The following is a 20372-nucleotide window of genomic DNA, read 5'->3' as shown; positions in this document are numbered from 1 at the left end:
CATTTCATTTCATTTCATTTCATGGCATTTCCACACCTTTTCATTTCATTTCATTTCATTTCATTTCATTTCATTTCATTTCATTTCATTGCATTGCATTGCATTGCATTGCATTTCGTTGCATTTCATTTCATTTCATTTGTTGGCATTTCCAAACCTTTTCATTTCATTTTATTTTACTTCATTTCATTTCATTACATTTCATTTCATTTCATTTCATTTCATGGCATTTCCACACCTCTTCATTTCATTTCATTTCATTTCATTTCATTTCATTTCATTTCATTTCATTTCATGGCATTTCTACACCTCTTTATTTCTTTTCATTTCATTTTATTGCATTTCATATCATTTCATTTCATTTCATTTCATTTCATTTCATTTCATTTCATTATTTCATTTCATTTCATTTCATTTCATGGCATTTCATTGCATTTCATTTCATTTCATTTCATTTCATTTCATTTCATTTCATGGCATTTCCACACCTCTTCATTTCATTTCATTTCATTTCATTTCATTTCATTTCATTTCATTTCATTTCATGGCATTTCCACACCTCTTCATTTCATTTCATTTCATTTCATTTCATTTCATTTCATTTCATTGCATTGCATTGCATTTCATTGCATTTCACTGCATTTCATTTCATTTCATTTCATGGCATTTCCACACCTCTTCATTCCATTTCATTTCATTTCATTTCATTTCATTTCATTTCCACACCTCATCATTTCATTTCATTTCATTTCATTTCATTTCATTTCATGGCATTTCATTTCATTTCATTTGTTGGCATTTCCAAACCTCTTCATTTCATTTCATTTCATTTCATTTCATTTCATTTCATTTCATTTCATTTCATTTCATGGCATTTCCACACCTCTTCATTTCATTTCATTTCATTTCATTTCATTTCATTTCATTTCATTGCATTTCATTGCATTTCATAGCAATTCATTTCATTTCATTTCTTGGCATTTCCAAACCTCTTTATTTCATTTCATTTCTTGCCATTTCCAAACCGATTCCGCTTCATTTCATTTCATTTCATTTCATTTCATTTCATTTCATTTCATGGCATTTCCACACCTCTTCATTTCATTTCATTTCATTTCATTTCATTTCATTTCATTTCATTTCATGGCATTTCCACACCTCGTCATTTCATTTCATTTCATTTCATTTCATTGCATTTCATAGCAATTCATTTCATTTCATTTCTTTGCATTTCCAAACCTCTTTATTTCATTTCATTTCTTGCCATTTCCAAACCGCTTCATTTCATTTCATTTCATTTCATTACATTTCATTTCATTTCATTTCATTTCATTTCATTTCATTTCATTTCATGGCATTTCCACACCTCTTCATTTCATTTCATTTCATTTCTTGGCATTTCCAAAACACTTCATTCCATTTCATTCCATTTCATTTCATTTCATTTCATTTCATTTCATTTCATTTCATTTCATGGCATTTCCACAACTCTTCATTTAAATACATTTCATTTCATTTCATTTCATTTCATTTCATTTCATTTCATTTCATTTCATTTCATTTCATTTCATTTCATTCCATGGCTTTTCCACACCTTTTCATTTAATTTCATTTCATTTCATTTCATTTCATTCCATGGCTTTTCCACACCTTTTAATTTAATTTAATTTAATTTAATTTCATTTCATTTCATGGCATTTCCACACCTCTTCATTTCATTTCATTTCATTTCATTTCATTTCATTTCATTTCATTTCATTTCATTTCATGGCATTTCCACACCTCTTCATTTAAATACATTTCATTTCATTTCATTTCATTTCATTTCATTCCATGGCTTTTATACACCTTTTCATTTAATTTAATTTAATTTAATTTAATTTCATTTCATTTCATTTCATTTCATTTCATTTCATGGCATTTCCACACCTCTTCATTTCATTTCATTTCATTTCATTGCATTTCATTGCATTTCATAGCAATTCATTTCATTTCATTTCTTGGCATTTCCAAACCTCTTTATTTCATTTCATTTCTTGCCATTTCCAAACTGCTTCATTTCATTTCATTTCATTTCATTTCATTTCATGGCATTTCCACACCTCTTCATTAATTTCATTTCATTTCATTTCATTTCATTTCATTTCATTTCATTTCATGGCATTTCATTGCATTTCATTTCATTTCATTTCTTGGCATTTCCAAAACACTTCATTCCATTTCATTCCATTTCATTTCATTTCATTTCATTTCATTTCATTCTATGGCTTTTCCACCCCTTTTCATTTAATTTAATTTAATTTAATTTAATTTAATTTAATTTAATTTCATTTCATTTCATTTCATTGCATTTCATTTCATTTCATTTCATTTCTTGGCATTTCCAAAACACTTCATTCCATTTCATTCCATTTCATTTCATGGCATTTCCACACCTCTTCATTTAAATACATTTCATTTCATTTCATTTCATTTCATTCCATGGCTTTTCCACACCTTTTCATTTAATTTAATTTAATTTCATTTCATTTCATTTCATTTCATTTCATTTCATTTCATTTCATGGCATTTCCACAACTCTTCATTTAAATACATTTCATTTCATTTCATTTCATTTCGTTGCATTGCATTTCATTGCATTTCATTGCATTTCATTTCATTTCATTTCTTGGCATTTCCAAACCAATTCATTCCATTTCATTTCATTTCATTTCATTTCATTTCATTTCATTTCATTTCATTTCATTTCATAACATTTCCAAACCTCTTCATTTCATTTCATTTCATTTCATGGCATTTCTATGCCTCTTTATTTCTTTTCATTTCACTTCATTGCATTGCATTTTCACACCTATTCATTTCATTTCATTTCATTTCATTTCATTTCATTATTTCATTTCATTTCATTTCATTTCATGGCATTTCCACACCTCTTCATTTCATTTCATTTCATTTCATTTCATTTCATTTCATTTCATTTCATTGCATTGCATTGCATTGCATTGCATTTCGTTGCATTTCATTTCATTTCATTTGTTGGCATTTCCAAACCTTTTCATTTCATTTTATTTTACTTCATTTCATTTCATTACATTTCATTTCATTTCATTTCATTTCATTTCATGGCATTTCCACACCTCTTCATTTCATTTCATTTCATTTCATTTCATGGCATTTCTACACCTCTTTATTTCTTTTCATTTCATTTCATTTCATTTCATTTCATTTCATTTCATTTCATTTCATGGCATTTCCACACCTCTTCATTTCATTTCATTTCATTTCATTTCATTTCATTGCATTGCATTGCATTTCATTGCATTTCACTGCATTTCATTTCATTTCATTTCATGGCATTTCCACACCTCTTCATTCCATTTCATTTCATTTCATTTCATTTCATTTCATTTCATTTCATTTCATTTCATTTCCACACCTCATCATTTCATTTCATTTCATTTCATTTCATTTCATTTCATTTCATTTCATTTCATTTCATTTCATGGCATTTCATTTCATTTCATTTGTTGGCATTTCCAAACCTCTTCATTTCATTTCATTTCATTTCATTTCATTTCATTTCGTTTCATTTCATGGCATTTCCACACCTCTTCATTTCATTTCATTTCATTTCATTTCATTTCATTTCATTTCATTGCATTTCATTGCATTTCATTGCATTTCATAGCAATTCATTTCATTTCATTTCTTGGCATTTCCAAACCTCTTTATTTCATTTCATTTCTTGCCATTTCCAAACCGATTCCGCTTCATTTCATTTCATTTCATTTCATTTCATTTCATTTCATTTCATTTCATGGCATTTCCACACCTCTTCATTTCATTTCATTTCATTTCATTTCATTTCATTTCATTTCATTTCATTTCATTTCATGGCATTTCCACACCTCTTCATTTCATTTCATTTCATTTCATTTCATTGCATTTCATAGCAATTCATTTCATTTCATTTCTTTGCATTTCCAAACCTCTTTATTTCATTTCATTTCTTGCCATTTCCAAACCGCTTCATTTCATTTCATTTCATTTCATTACATTTCATTTCATTTCATTTCATTTCATTTCATTTCATTTCATTTCATGGCATTTCCACACCTCTTCATTTCATTTCATTTCATTACATTTCTTGGCATTTCCAAAACACTTCATTCCATTTCATTCCATTTAATTTAATTTCATTTCATTTCATTTCATTTCATTTCATTTCATTTCATGGCATTTCCACAACTCTTCATTTAAATACATTTCAATTCATTTCATTTCATTTCATTTCATTTCATTTCATTTCATTCCATGGCTTTTCCACACCTTTTCATTTAATTTAATTTCATTTCATTTCATTTCATTTCATTCCATGGCTTTTCCACACCTTTTCATTTAATTTCATTTCATTTCATTTCATTTCATTTCATTTCATTTCATTTCATTTCATTGCATTTCATTGCATTTCATTTCATTTCATTTCATGGCATTTCCACACCTCTTCATTTAAATATATTTCATTTCATTTCATTTCATTTCATTTCATTCCATGTCTTTTCCACACCTTTTAATTTAATTTAATTTAATTTAATTTAATTTCATTTCATGGCATTTCCACACCTCTTCATTTCATTTCATTTCATTGCATTTCATTGCATTGCATTTCATTGCATTTCATTTCATTTCATTTCTTGGCATTTCCAAACCTCTTCATTCCATTTCATTTCATTTCATTTCATTTCATTTCATTTCATTTCATTTCATTTCATGGCATTTCCACACCTCTTCATTTCATTTCATTTCATTTCATGGCATTTCTACACCTCTTTATTTCTTTTCATTTCATTTCATTGCATTGCATTTTCACACCTATTCATTTCATTTCATTTCATTTCATTATTTCATTTCATTTCATTTCATTTCATTTCATGGCATTTCCACACCTCTTCATTTCATTCCATTTCATTTCATTTCATTTCATTTCATTTCATTTCATGGCATTTCCACACCTCTTTATTTCTTTTCATTTCATTTCATTGCATTGCATTTTCACACCTATTCATTTCATTTCATTTCATTTCATTTCATTTCATTTCATTTCATTTCATTATTTCATTTCATTTCATTTCATTTCATGGCATTTCCACACCTCTTCATTTCATTTCATTTCATTTCATTTCATTTCATTTCATGGCATTTCATTGCATTTCATTGCATTTCATTTCATTTCATTTCATTTCATTTCATTATTTCATTTCATTTCATTTCATTTCATGGCATTTCATTTCATTTCAGTTGTTGGCATTTCCAAACCTCTTCATTGCATTTCATTTCATTTCATTTCATTTCATTTCATTTCATTTCATTTCATGGCATTTCTACACCTCTTCATTTAAATACATTTCATTTCATTTCATTTCATTTCATTTCATGACATTTCATTTCATGGCATTTCCACACCTCTTCATTTCATTTCATTTCATTTCATGGCATTTCTACACCTCTTTATTTCTTTTCATTTCATTTCATTGCATTGCATTTTCACACCTATTCATTTCATTTCATTTCATTTCATTTCATTTCATTTCATTTCATTTCATTATTTCATTTCATTTCATTTCATTTCAGTTCATGGCATTTCCACACCTCTTCATTTCATTTCATTTCATTTCATTTCATTTCATTTCATTTCATTTCATTTCATGGCATTTCATTGCATTTCATTGCATTTCATTTCATTTCATTTCATGGCATTTCCACACCTCTTCATTTCATTCCATTTCATTTCATTTCATTTCATTTCATTTTATTTCATTTCATTTCATGGCATTTCCACACCTCTTCATTTCATTTCATTTCATTTCATTTCATTTCATTTCATTTCATTTCATTTCATTTCATGGCATTTCCACACCTCTTCATTTCATTCCATTTCATTTCATTTCATTTCATTTCATTTCATTTCATTTCATTTCATGGCATTTCCACACCTCTTCATTTCATTTCATTTCATTTCATTTCATTTCATTTCATTTCATTTCATTTCATTTCATGGCATTTCCACACCTCTTCATTTCATTTCATTTCATTTCATTTCATTTCATTTCATTTCATTTCATTTCATTTGTTGGCATTTCCAAACCTCTTCATTTCATTTCATTTCATTTCATTTCATTTCATTTCATTTCATTTCATTTCATTTCATGGCATTTCTACACCTCTTTATTTCTTTTCATTTCATTTCATTGCATTGCATTTGCACACCTTTTCATTTCATTTCATTTCATTTCATTTCATTTCATTTCATTTCATTTCATGGCATTTCATTTCATTTCATTTCATTTCATTTCATTTCATTTCATTTCTTGGCATTTCCACACCTCTTCATTTCATTTCATTTCATTTCATTTCATTTCATTTCATTTCATTTCATTTCATGGCATTTCATTTCATGGCATTTCCACACCTCTTCATTTCATTTCATTTCATTTCATGGCATTTCTACACCTCTTTATTTCTTTTCATTTCATTTCATTGCATTGCATTTTCACACCTATTCATTTCATTTCATTTCATTTCATTTCATTTCATTTCATTTCATTTCATTTCATTATTTCATTTCATTTCATTTCATTTCATGGCATTTCCACACCTCTTCATTTCATTTCATTTCATTTCATGGCATTTCATTGCATTTCATTGCATTTCATTTCATTTCATTTCATTTCATTTCATTTCATTTCATTTCATTTCATTTCCACACCTCTTCATTTCATTCCATTTCATTTCATTTCATTTCATTTCATTTCATTTCATTTCATTTCATTTCATTTCATTTCATGGCATTTCCACACCTCTTTATTTCTTTTCATTTCATTTCATTGCATTGCATTTTCACACCTATTCATTTCATTTCATTTCATTTCATTTCATTATTTCATTTCAATTCATTTCATTTCATGGCATTTCCACACCTCTTCATTTCATTTCATTTCATTTCATTTCATTTCATTTCATTTCATTTCATTTCATTTCATTTCATTGCATTGCATTGCATTGCATTTCATTGCATTTCATTGCATTTCATTTCATGGCATTTCATTTCATTTCATTTCATTTCATTTCATTTCATTTCATGGCATTTCCACACCTCTTCATTTCATTTCATTTCATTTCATTTCATTTCATTTCATTTCATTTCATGGCATTTCCACACCTCTTCATTTCATTTCATTTCATTTCATTTCATTTCATTTCATATCATTTCATTTCATTGCATGGCATTTCCACACCTCTTCATTTCATTCCATTTCATTTCATTTCATTTCATTTCATTTCATGGCATTTCCACACCTCTTCATTTCATTTCATTTCATTTCATTTCATTTCATTTCATTTCATTTCATTTGTTGGCATTTCCAAACCTCTTCATTTCATTTCATTTCATTTCATTTCATTTCATTTCATTTCATTTCATTTCATGGCATTTCCACACCTCTTCATTTCATTTCATTTCATTTCATTTCATTTCATTTCATTTCATTTCATTTCATTGCATTTCATAGCAATTCATTTCATTTCATTTCTTGGCATTTCCAAACCTCTTTATTTCATTTCATTTCTTGCCATTTCCAAACCGCTTCATTTCATTTCATTTCATTTCATTTCATTTCATTTCATTTCATGGCATTTCCACACCTCTTCATTTCATTTCATTTCATTTCATTTCATTTCATTTCATTTCATTTCATTTCATTTCATTTCATTGCATTTCATAGCAATTCATTTCAATTCATTTCTTGGCATTTCCAAACCTCTTCATTTCATTTCTTGCCATTTCCAAACCACTTCATTTCATTTCATTTCATTTCATTTCATTTCATTTCATTTCATTTCATAACATTTCCACACCTCTTCATTTCATTTCATTTCATTTCTTGGCATTTCCAAAACACTTCATTCCATTTCATTTCATTTCATTTCATTTCATTTCATTTCATTTCATTTCATGGCATTTCCACACCTCTTCATTTCATTCCATTTCATTTCATTTCATTTCATTTCTTTTCATTTCATTTCATTTCATTTCATTTCATGGCATTTCCACACCTCTTTATTTCTTTTCATTTCATTTCATTGCATTGCATTTTCACACCTATTCATTTCATTTCATTTCATTTCATTTCATTATTTCATTTCAATTCATTTCATTTCATGGCATTTCCACACCTCTTCATTTCATTTCATTTCATTTCATTTCATTTCATTTCATTTCATTTCATTTCATTTCATTGCATTGCATTGCATTGCATTTCATTGCATTTCATTGCATTTCATTTCATGGCATTTCCACACCTCTTCATTCCATTACATTTCATTTCATTTCATTTCATTTCATTTCATTTCATTTCATTTCATGGCATTTCCACACCTCTTCATTTCATTTCATTTCATTTCATTTCATTTCATTTCATTTCATTTCATTTCATTTCATGGCATTTCATTTCATTTCATTTGTTGGCATTTCCAAACCTCTTCATTTCATTTCATTTCATTTCATTTCGTTTCATTTCATGGCATTTCCACACCTCTTCATTTCATTTCATTTCATTTCATTTCATTTCATTGCATTTCATTGCATTTCATTGCATTTCATAGCAATTCATTTCATTTCATTTCTTGGCATTTCCAAACCTCTTTATTTCATTTCATTTCTTGCCATTTCCAAACCGATTCCGCTTCATTTCATTTCATTTCATTTCATTTCATTTCATTTCATTTCATTTCATTTCATTTCATGGCATTTCCACACCTCTTCATTTCATTTCATTTCATTTCATTTCATTTCATTTCATTTCATTTCATTTCATTTCATTTCATGGCATTTCCACACCTCTTCATTTCATTTCATTTCATTTCATTTCATTGCATTTCATAGCAATTCATTTCATTTCATTTCTTTGCATTTCCAAACCTCTTTATTTCATTTCATTTCTTGCCATTTCCAAACCGCTTCATTTCATTTCATTTCATTTCATTACATTTCATTTCATTTCATTTCATTTCATTTCATTTCATTTCATTTCATGGCATTTCCACACCTCTTCATTTCATTTCATTTCATTACATTTCTTGGCATTTCCAAAACACTTCATTCCATTTCATTCCATTTAATTTCATTTCATTTCATTTCATTTCATTTCATTTCATTTCATTTCATTTCATGGCATTTCCACAACTCTTCATTTAAATACATTTCAATTCATTTCATTTCATTTCATTTCATTTCATTTCATTTCATTTCATTTCATTCCATGGCTTTTCCACACCTTTTCATTTAATTTCATTTCATTTCATTTCATTTCATTCCATGGCTTTTCCACACCTTTTCATTTAATTTCATTTCATTTCATTTCATTTCATTTCATTTCATTTCATTTCATTGCATTTCATTGCATTTCATTTCATTTCATTTCATGGCATTTCCACACCTCTTCATTTAAATATATTTCATTTCATTTCATTTCATTTCATTTCATTCCATGGCTTTTCCACACCTTTTAATTTAATTTAATTTAATTTAATTTAATTTCATTTCATGGCATTTCCACACCTCTTCATTTCATTTCATTTCATTGCATTTCATTGCATTGCATTTCATTGCATTTCATTTCATTTCATTTCTTGGCATTTCCAAACCTCTTCATTCCATTTCATTTCATTTCATTTCATTTCATTTCATTTCATTATTTCATTTCATTTCATTTCATTTCATTTCATGGCATTTCCACACCTCTTCATTTCATTCCATTTCATTTCATTTCATTTCATTTCATTTCATTTCATTTCATTTCATGGCATTTCCACACCTCTTTATTTCTTTTCATTTCATTTCATTGCATTGCATTTTCACACCTATTCATTTCATTTCATTTCATTTCATTTCATTTCATTTCATTTCATTTCATTATTTCATTTCATTTCATTTCATTTCATGGCATTTCCACACCTCTTCATTTCATTTCATTTCATTTCATTTCATTTCATTTCATGGCATTTCATTGCATTTCATTGCATTTCATTTCATTTCATTTCATTTCATTTCATTATTTCATTTCATTTCATTTCATTTCATGGCATTTCATTTCATTTCAGTTGTTGGCATTTCCAAACCTCTTCATTGCATTTCATTTCATTTCATTTCATTTCATTTCATTTCATTTCATTTCATGGCATTTCTACACCTCTTCATTTAAATACATTTCATTTCATTTCATTTCATTTCATTTCATGACATTTCATTTCATGGCATTTCCACACCTCTTCATTTCATTTCATTTCATTTCATGGCATTTCTACACCTCTTTATTTCTTTTCATTTCATTTCATTGCATTGCATTTTCACACCTATTCATTTCATTTCATTTCATTTCATTTCATTTCATTTCATTTCATTTCATTTCATTATTTCATTTCATTTCATTTCATTTCAGTTCATGGCATTTCCACACCTCTTCATTTCATTTCATTTCATTTCATTTCATTTCATTTCATTTCATTTCATTTCATGGCATTTCATTGCATTTCATTGCATTTCATTTCATTTCATTTCATGGCATTTCCACACCTCTTCATTTCATTCCATTTCATTTCATTTCATTTCATTTCATTTTATTTCATTTCATTTCATGGCATTTCCACACCTCTTCATTTCATTTCATTTCATTTCATTTCATTTCATTTCATTTCATTTCATTTCATTTCATGGCATTTCCACACCTCTTCATTTCATTCCATTTCATTTCATTTCATTTCATTTCATTTCATTTCATTTCATTTCATGGCATTTCCACACCTCTTCATTTCATTTCATTTCATTTCATTTCATTTCATTTCATTTCATTTCATTTCATTTCATTTCATGGCATTTCCACACCTCTTCATTTCATTTCATTTCATTTCATTTCATTTCATTTCATTTCATTTCATTTGTTGGCATTTCCAAACCTCTTCATTTCATTTCATTTCATTTCATTTCATTTCATTTCATTTCATTTCATTTCATGGCATTTCTACACCTCTTTATTTCTTTTCATTTCATTTCATTGCATTGCATTTGCACACCTTTTCATTTCATTTCATTTCATTTCATTTCATTTCATTTCATTTCATTTCATGGCATTTCATTTCATTTCATTTCATTTCATTTCATTTCATTTCATTTCTTGGCATTTCCACACCTCTTCATTTCATTTCATTTCATTTCATTTCATTTCATTTCATTTCATTTCATTTCATGGCATTTCATTTCATGGCATTTCCACACCTCTTCATTTCATTTCATTTCATTTCATGGCATTTCTACACCTCTTTATTTCTTTTCATTTCATTTCATTGCATTGCATTTTCACACCTATTCATTTCATTTCATTTCATTTCATTTCATTTCATTTCATTTCATTTCATTATTTCATTTCATTTCATTTCATTTCATGGCATTTCCACACCTCTTCATTTCATTTCATTTCATTTCATGGCATTTCATTGCATTTCATTGCATTTCATTTCATTTCATTTCATTTCATTTCATTTCATGGCATTTCCACACCTCTTCATTTCATTCCATTCCATTTCATTTCATTTCATTTCATTTCATTTCATTTCATTTCATTTCATTTCATGGCATTTCCACACCTCTTTATTTCTTTTCATTTCATTTCATTGCATTGCATTTTCACACCTATTCATTTCATTTCATTTCATTTCATTTCATTATTTCATTTCAATTCATTTCATTTCATGGCATTTCCACACCTCTTCATTTCATTTCATTTCATTTCATTTCATTTCATTTCATTTCATTTCATTGCATTGCATTGCATTGCATTTCATTGCATTTCATTGCATTTCATTTCATGGCATTTCCACACCTCTTCATTCCATTTCATTTCATTTCATTTCATTTCATTTCATTTCATTTCATTTCATTTCATTTCATTTCATGGCATTTCCACACCTCTTCATTTCATTTCATTTCATTTCATTTCATTTCATTTCATTTCATGGCATTTCCACACCTCTTCATTTCATTTCATTTCATTTCATTTCATTTCATTTCATATCATTTCATTTCATTGCATGGCATTTCCACACCTCTTCATTTCATTCCATTTCATTTCATTTCATTTCATTTCATTTCATGGCATTTCCACACCTCTTCATTTCATTTCATTTCATTTCATTTCATTTCATTTCATTTCATTTGTTGGCATTTCCAAACCTCTTCATTTCATTTCATTTCATTTCATTTCATTTCATTTCATTTCATTTCATTTCATGGCATTTCCACACCTCTTCATTTCATTTCATTTCATTTCATTTCATTTCATTTCATTTCATTTCATTGCATTTCATAACAATTCATTTCATTTCATTTCTTGGCATTTCCAAACCTCTTTATTTCATTTCATTTCTTGCCATTTCCAAACCGCTTCATTTCATTTCATTTCATTTCATTTCATTTCATTTCATTTCATGGCATTTCCACACCTCTTCATTTCATTTCATTTCATTTCATTTCATTTCATTTCATTTCATTTCATTGCATTTCATAGCAATTCATTTCATTTCATTTCTTGGCATTTCCAAACCTCTTCATTTCATTTCTTGCCATTTCCAAACCACTTCATTTCATTTCATTTCATTTCATTTCATTTCATTTCATTTCATTTCATAACATTTCCACACCTCTTCATTTCATTTCATTTCATTTCTTGGCATTTCCAAAACACTTCATTCCATTTCATTTCATTTCATTTCATTTCATTTCATTTCATTTCATTTCATGGCATTTCCACACCTCTTCATTTCATTCCATTTCATTTCATTTCATTTCATTTCATTTCATTTCATTTCATTTCATTTCATTTCATGGCATTTCCACACCTCTTTATTTCTTTTCATTTCATTTCATTGCATTGCATTTTCACACCTATTCATTTCATTTCATTTCATTTCATTTCATTATTTCATTTCAATTCATTTCATTTCATGGCATTTCCACACCTCTTCATTTCATTTCATTTCATTTCATTTCATTTCATTTCATTTCATTTCATTGCATTGCATTGCATTGCATTGCATTGCATTTCATTGCATTTCATTGCATTTCATTTCATGGCATTTCCACACCTCTTCATTCCATTTCATTTCATTTCATTTCATTTCATTTCATTTCATTTCATTTCATGGCATTTCCACACCTCTTCATTTCATTTCATTTCATTTCATTTCATTTCATTTCATTTCATTTCATTTCATTTCATGGCATTTCCACACCTCTTCATTTCATTTCATTTCATTTCATTTCATTTCATTTCATATCATTTCATTTCATTGCATGGCATTTCCACACCTCTTCATTTCATTCCATTTCATTTCATTTCATTTCATTTCATTTCATGGCATTTCCACACCTCTTCATTTCATTTCATTTCATTTCATTTCATTTCATTTCATTTGTTGGCATTTCCAAACCTCTTCATTTCATTTCATTTCATTTCATTTCATTTCATTTCATTTCATTTCATTTCATGGCATTTCCACACCTCTTCATTTCATTTCATTTCATTTCATTTCATTTCATTTCATTTCATTTCATTGCATTTCATAGCAATTCATTTCATTTCATTTCTTGGCATTTCCAAACCTCTTTATTTCATTTCATTTCTTGCCATTTCCAAACCGCTTCATTTCATTTCATTTCATTTCATTTCATTTCATTTCATTTCATTTCATGGCATTTCCACACCACTTCATTTCATTTCATTTCATTTCATTTCATTTCATTTCATTTCATTTCATTTCATTTCATTGCATTTCATAGCAATTCATTTCATTTCATTTCTTTGCATTTCCAAACCTCTTTATTTCATTTCATTTCTTGCCATTTCCAAACCGCTTCATTTCATTTCATTTCATTTCATTACATTTCATTTCATTTCATTTCATTTCATAACATTTCCACACCTCTTCATTTCATTTCATTTCATTTCTTGGCATTTCCAAAACACTTCATTCCATTTCATTTCATTTCATTTCATTTCATTTCATTTCATTTCATGGCATTTCCACACCTCTTCATTTCATTCCATTTCATTTCATTTCATTTCATTTCATTTCATTTCATTTCATTTCATTTCATTTCATGGCATTTCCACACCTCTTTATTTCTTTTCATTTCATTTCATTGCATTGCATTTTCACACCTATTCATTTCATTTCATTTCATTTCATTTCATTATTTCATTTCAATTCATTTCATTTCATGGCATTTCCACACCTCTTCATTTCATTTCATTTCATTTCATTTCATTTCATTTCATTTCATTTCATTTCATTGCATTGCATTGCATTGCATTTCATTGCATTTCATTGCATTTCATTTCATGGCATTTCCACACCTCTTCATTCCATTTCATTTCATTTCATTTCATTTCATTTCATTTCATTTCATTTCATTTCATTTCATTTCATTTCATTTCATGGCATTTCCACACCTCTTCATTTCATTTCATTTCATTTCATTTCATTTCATTTCATTTCATTTCATTTCATTTCATGGCATTTCCACACCTCTTCATTTCATTTCATTTCATTTCATTTCATTTCATTTCATATCATTTCATTTCATTGCATGGCATTTCCACACCTCTTCATTTCATTCCATTTCATTTCATTTCATTTCATTTCATTTCATGGCATTTCCACACCTCTTCATTTCATTTCATTTCATTTCATTTCATTTCATTTCATTTGTTGGCATTTCCAAAACTCTTCATTTCATTTCATTTCATTTCATTTCATTTCATTTCATTTCATTTCATTTCATGGCATTTCCACACCTCTTCATTTCATTTCATTTCATTTCATTTCATTTCATTTCATTTCATTTCATTTCATTGCATTTCATAGCAATTCATTTCATTTCATTTCTTGGCATTTCCAAACCTCTTTATTTCATTTCATTTCTTGCCATTTCCAAACCGCTTCATTTCATTTCATTTCATTTCATTTCATTTCATTTCATTTCATTTCATTTCATTTCATGGCATTTCCACACCTCTTCATTTCATTTCATTTCATTTCATTTCATTTCATTTCATTTCATTTCATTGCATTTCATAGCAATTCATTTCATTTCATTTCTTGGCATTTCCAAACCTCTTCATTTCATTTCTTGCCATTTCCAAACCACTTCATTTCATTTCATTTCATTTCATTTCATTTCATTTCATTTCATTTCATTTCATTTCATTAAATTTCATGGCATTTGCACACCTCTTCATTTCATTTCATTTCATTTCATTTCATTTCATTGCATTGCATTTCATTGCATTTCATTTCATTTCATTGCATTGCATTTCATTGCATTTCATTTCATTTCATTTCATTTCATGGCATTTCCACACCTCTTCATTTCATTTCATTTCATTTCTTGGCATTTCCAAAACACTTCATTCCATTTCATTCCATTTCATTTCATTTCATTTCATTTCATTTCATTTCATTTCATTTCATGGCATTTCCACACCTCTTCATTAAAATACATTTCATTTCATTTCATTTCATTTCATTTCATTTCATTTCATTTCATTTCATTCCATGGCTTTTCCACACCTTTTAATTTAATTTAATTTCATTTCATTTCATTTCATTTCATTTCATTTCATTTCATTTCATTTCATTAAATTTCATGGCATTTGCACACCTCTTCATTTCATTTCATTTCATTTCATTTCATTTCATTTCATTTCATTTCATTTCATTTCATTTCATTTCATTGCATTGCATTTCATTGCATTTCCTTTCATTTCATTTCTTGGCATTTCCAAACCTCTTCATTCCATTTCATTTCATTTCATTTCATTTCATTTCATTTCATGGCATTTCCACACCTCTTCATTTCATTTCATTTCATTTCATGGCATTTCTACACCTCTTTATTTCTTTTCATTTCATTTCATTGCATTGCATTTTCACACCTATTCATTTCATTTCATTTCATTTCATTTCATTTCATTTCATTTCATTATTTCATTTCATTTCATTACATTTCATTTCATGGCATTTCCACACCTCTTCATTTCATTTCATTTTATTTCATTTCATTTCATTTCATTTCATTTCATTTCATTTCATTTCATTTCATTGCATTGCATTGCATTTCATTGCATTTCATTTCATTTCATTTGTTGGCATTTCCAATCCTTTTCATTTCATTTTATTTTATTTAATTTCATTTCCTTACATTTCTTTTCATTTCATTTCATTTCATTTCATTTCATTTCATTTCACGGCATTTCCACACCTCTTCATTTCATTTCATTTCATTTCATTTCATTTCATTTCATTTGATTTCATTTGATTTAATTTCATTTCATTTCGTTTCATTTCATTTCGTTGCATTTCGTTGCATTTCATTTCACTTGATTTCATTTCATTTCATGGAATTTCGTTTCATTTCATTTGTTGGCATTTCCAAACCTTTTCATTTCATTTTATTTTATTTCATTTCATTTCATTTCATTTCATTGCATTTCATTTCATTTCATTTCATTTCATGGCATTTCCACACCTCTTCATTTCATTTCATTTCATTTCATTTCATTTCATTTCATTTCATTTCATTGCATTGCATTGCATTGCATTTCATTGCATTTCATAGCAATTCATTTCATTTCATTTCTTGGCATTTCCAAACCTCTTTATTTCATTTCATTTCTTGCCATTTCCAAACCTCTTCATTTCATTTCATTTCATTTCATTTCATTTCATTTCATTTCATTTCATTTCATTTCATGGCATTTCCACACCTCTTTATTTCATTTCATTTCATTTCATTTTATTTCATTTCATTTCATTTCATTTCATTTCATTGCATTGCATTGCATTGCATTGCATTTCGTTGCATTTCATTGCATTGCATTTCATTTCATTTCTTGGCATTTCCAAACCTCTTCATTCCATTTCATTTCATTTGCATTGCATTTCATTGCATTTCATAGCAATTCATTTCATTTCATTTCTTGGCATTTCCAAACCTCTTTATTTCATTTCATTTCTTGTCGTTTCCAAACCTCTTCCTTTCATTTCATTTCATTTCATTTCATTTCATTTCATTTCATTTCATTTCATTTCATGGCATTTCCACACCTCTTCATTTCATTCCATTTCATTTCATTTCATTTCATTACATTTCATTTCATTTCATTTCATTTCATTTCATTTCATTTCATTTCATTTCATTTCATGGCATTTCCACACCTCTTCATTTCATTTCATTTCATTTCATTTCATTTCATTTCATTTCATTTCATTTCATGGCATTTCCACACCTCTTCATTTCATTCCATTTCATTTCATTTCATTTCATTACATTTCATTTCATTTCATTTCATTTCATTTCATTTCATTTCATGGCATTTCCACACCTCTTCATTTCATTTCATTTCATTTCATTTCATTGCATTGCATTGCATTGCATTGCATTGCATTTCATTTCATTTCATTGCATTTCATTTCATTTCATTTCATTTCATGGCATTTTCACACCTCTTCATTCCATTTCATTTCATTTCATTTCATTTCATTTCATTTCATTTCATTTCATGGCATTTCCACACCTCTTCATTTCATTTCATTTCATTTCATTTCATTTCATTTCATTTCATTTCATGGCATTTCCACACCTCTTCATTTCATTTCATTTCATTTCATTTCATTTCATTTCATTTCATTTCATTTCATTGCATTACATTGCATTTTATAGCAATTCATTTCATTTCATTTCTTGGCAATTCCAAACCTCTTTATTTCATTTCATTTCTTGCCATTTCCAAACAGCTTCATTTCATTTCATTTCATTTCATTTCATTTCATTTCATTTCATTTCATTTCATTTCATTTCATTTCATTTCATGGCATTTCCACACCTCTTCATTTCATTTCATTTCATTTCATTTCATTTCATTTCATTTCATTTCATTTCATGGCATTTCATTGCATTTCATTTCATTTCATTTCATGGCATTTCCAAAACACTTCATTCCATTTCATTCCATTTCATTTCATTTCATTTCATTTCATTTCATTTCATTTCATTTGATTTCATGGCATTTCCACACCTCTTCATTTAAATACATTTCATTTCATTTCATTTCATTTCATTTCATTCCATGGCTTTTCCACACCTTTTCATTTAATTTAATATAATTTAATTTAATTTAATTTAATTTAATTTCATTTCATTTCATTTCATTTCATTTCATTTCATGGCATTTCCACACCTCTTCATTTCATTTCATTTCGTTTCATTTCATTTCATTTCATTTCATTTCATGGCATTTTCACACCTCTTCATTTCAATTCATTTCATTTCATTTCATGGCATTTCCACACCTCTTCATATAAATACATTTCATTTCATTTCATTTCATTGCATTTCATTTCATGGCATTTCATGGCATTTCATGGCATTTCATTTCATTTCATGGCATTTCCACACCTCTTCATTTCATTTCATTTCATTTCATTTCATTTCATTTCATTTCATTTCATTTCATATCATTTCATGGCATTTACACACCTCTTCATTTAAATACATTTCATTTCATTTCATGGCATTTCCACACCTCTTCATTTCATTTCATTTCATTTCATTTCATTTCATTTCATTTCATTTCATTTCATTTCATGGCATTTCCACACCTCTTCATTTCATTTCATTTCATTTCATTTCATTTCATTTCATTTCATTTCATTTCATTTGTTGGCATTTCCAAACCTCTTCATTTCATTTCATTTCATTTCATTTCATTTCATTTCATTTCATTTCATTTCATTTCATTTCATTTCATGGCATTTCAACACCTCTTCATTTCATTTCATTTCATTTCATTTCATTTCATTTCATTTCATTTCATTGCATTTCATTGCATTTCATAGCAATTCATTTCATTTCATTTCTTGGCATTTACAAACCTATTTATTTCATTTCATTTCTTGCCATTTCCAAACCGCTTCATTTCATTTCATTTAATTTAATTTCATTTCATTTCATTTCATTTCATGGCATTTCCACACCTCTTCATTTCATTTCATTTCATTTCATTTCATTTCATTTCATTTCATTTCATTTCATTTCATTTCATTGCATTGCATTTCATAGCAATTCATTTCATTTCATTTCTTGGCATTTCCAAACCTCTTTATTTCATTTCATTTCTTGCAATTTCCAAACCACTTCATTTCATTTCATTTCATTTCATTTCATTTCTTTTCATTTCATTTCATGGCATTTCCACACCTCTTCATTTAATTCATTTCATTTCATTTCATTTCATTTCATTTCATTTCATTGCATTGCATTTCATTGCATTTCATTGCATTTCCTTTCATTTCATTTCTTGGCATTTCCAAACCTCTTCATTCCATTTCATTTCATTTCATTTCATTTCATTTCATTTCATTTCATTTCATGGCATTTCCACACCTCTTCATTTCATTTCATTTCATTTCATTTCATTTCATTTCATTTCATTTCATTTCATTTCATGGCATTTCATTGCATTTCATTTCATTTCATTTCATTTCATGGCATTTCCACACCTCTTCATTTCATTCCATTTCATTTCATTTCATTTCATTTCATTTCATTTCATTTCATTTCATTTCATTTCATTTCATTGCATTGCATTGCATTGCATTGCATTGCATTTCATTTCATTTCATTGCATTTCATTTCATTTCATTTCATTTCATGGCATTTCCACACCTCTTCATTCCATTTCATTTCATTTCATTTCATTTCATTTCATTTCATTTCATTTCATTTCATGGCATTTCCACACCTCTTCATTTCATTTCATTTCATTTCATTTCATTTCATTTCATTTCATTTCATTTCATTTCATGGCATTTCCACACCTCTTCATTTCATTTCATTTCATTTCATTTCATTTCATTTCATTTCATTTCATTGCATTGCATTTCATTGCATTTTATAGCAATTCATTTCATTTCATTTCTTGGCAATTCCAAACCTCTTTATTTCATTTCATTTCTTGCCATTTCCAAACAGCTTCATTTCATTTCATTTCATTTCATTTCATTTCATTTCATTTCATTTCATTTCATGGCATTTCCACACCTCTTCATTTCATTTCATTTCATTTCATTTCATGGCATTTCATTGCATTTCATTTCATTTCATTTCTTGGCATTTCCAAAACACTTCATTCCATTTCATTCCATTTCATTTCATTTCATTTCATTTCATTTCATTTCATTTCATTTCATGGCATTTCCAC

Source organism: Cyrtonyx montezumae, unplaced genomic scaffold (genome assembly GCF_038088225.1).
Source record: "Cyrtonyx montezumae isolate F1298 unplaced genomic scaffold, pur_monq_1.0 scaffold_27, whole genome shotgun sequence".
In the NCBI taxonomy this organism is placed as follows: domain Eukaryota; kingdom Metazoa; phylum Chordata; class Aves; order Galliformes; family Odontophoridae; genus Cyrtonyx; species Cyrtonyx montezumae.
This window is presented reverse-complemented; position numbering follows the sequence as displayed.